This window comes from Spermophilus citellus (genome assembly GCF_964194105.1).
Source record: "Spermophilus citellus genome assembly, chromosome: 2".
Classification (NCBI taxonomy): domain Eukaryota; kingdom Metazoa; phylum Chordata; class Mammalia; order Rodentia; family Sciuridae; genus Spermophilus; species Spermophilus citellus.
Window position 1 is genome coordinate 46,229,850 of NC_138183.1, and position 2,115 is coordinate 46,231,964.

Sequence of the window (2,115 nt, forward strand, 5' to 3'; positions counted from 1 at the left end):
GTTGAACAGAAGTGGTGAGAGAGGGCATCCTTGTCTTGTACCAGATCTTAGAGGGAATGCCTTCAATTTTTCTCCATTCAGAATGATGCTGGCCTGTGGCTTATCATAGATGCTTTTACAATGTTGAGGTATGATCCTGTTATCCCTAATTTTTCTAGAGTTTTGAACATAAAGGGATGCTGTACTTTGTCGAATGCTTTTTCTGCATCTATCGAGATGATCATATGGTTCTTATTTTTAAGTCTATTGATGTGGTGAATAACATTTATTGATTTCCATATATTGAACCAGCCTTGCATCCCAGGGATGAATCCTACTTGATCATGGTGTATAATTTTTTTGATATGTTTTTGAATCCGATTCGCCAGAATTTTATTGAGGATTTTTGCATCTAGGTTCATTAGAGATATTGGTCTGTAGTTTTCTTTCTTTGAAGTGTCTCTGTCTGGTTTAGGCATCAGGGTGATGTTGGCCTCGTAGAATGTATTTGGAAGTTCTCCCTCTTTTTCTATTTCCTGAAATAGCTTGAAAAGTATTGGTGTTAGTTCCTCTTTAAAGGTTTTGTAAAACTCTGCTGTATACCCATCTGGTCCTGGGCTTTTCTTAGTTGGTAGTCTTTTGATGGTTTCTTCTATTTCCTCTATTGTTATTGGTCTTTTTAGGTTGTCTATATCTTCCTGACTCAATCTGGGCCGATCATATGACTTAAGAAATTTATCGATGCCTTCACTATCTTCTATTTTATTGGAGTATAAGGATTCAAAATAATTTCTGATTATCTTCTGTATTTCTGAAGTGTCTGTTGTGATATTGTCTTTTTCATCCCGTATGCTAGTAATTTGGGTTCTCTCTCTTCTTCTCTTCGTTAGCATGGCTAAGGTTCCGGTAGACGCCGGCGTGGGAGGACCGGGTTTGGCTTGCCGGCCCATATGGAGTATTGGCGGCTTTTTCAAAAATAAAGTTTTGTTCCTGCTTGAGTGGCTCGTGATTCTGTGCCCAGCCAAGACTGCGGCAAACAAGTGCTGGCGAGGATGCGGGGAAAAGGGTACACTTGTTCATTGTTGGTGGGACTGCAAATTGGTGCAGCCAATTTGGAAAGCAGTATGGAGATTTCTTGGAAAGCTGGGAATGGAACCACCATTTGACCCAGCTATTCCCCTTCTCGGTCTATTCCCTAAAGACCTAATAAGAGCATGCTTCAGGGACACTGCTACATCGATGTTCATAGCAGCACAATTCCCGATAGCAAGGTTGTGGAACCAACCTAGATGCCCTTCAATAGATGAATGGATAAAAAAAAATGTGGCATTTATACACAATGGAGTATTACTCTGCATTAAAAAATGACAAAAATCATAGAATTTGGAGGGAAATGGATGGCATTAGAGCAGATTATGCTAAGCGAAGCTAGCCAATCCTTAAAAAACAAATGCCAAATGACTTCTTTGATATAAGGGGAGTAACCAAGGACAGGGTAGGGAGGAAGAGCTTGAGAAGAAGATTAACATTAAACAGGGATGAGAGGTGGGAGGGAAAGGGAGAGAGAAGGGAAATCGCATGGAATTGGAAGGTGATCCTCAGGATTATACATAATTACATATAAGAGGAAAGGAGGGGTAAGAGAAAAATAATACAAGTAGAAGAAATGATTTACAGTAGAGGGGGTAGAGAGAGAAAAGGGGAGGGGAGGGGAGGTGAGGGGAAGGGGGATAGTAGAGAATAGGATAGACAGCAGAATACATCAGTCACTAGAATGGCAATATGTAAATCAATGGAAGTGTAACTGATGTGATACAGCAATCGGTATACGGGGTAAACATGGGAGTTCATAACTCACTTGAATCAAACTGTGAAATATGATATATTAAGAACTATGTAATGTTTTGAACGACCAACAATAAAAAAAATTAAAAAAAAAGAAAGACTATGGGAGCTTAAATTTAAAGGAGGAATGCTTTGAGAGAACATGCTGTCAACTAGCCAAACTTAATATGCAGGATCACGTTAGACACATGAGAAATAATCCCACACATTTTTCAGTCCTGTCAGCTGTATCTTAGGAGTTAGCAGAATACTATAAAGTTGAGTCAATCACCTGTGTGTTGAGATGAATGG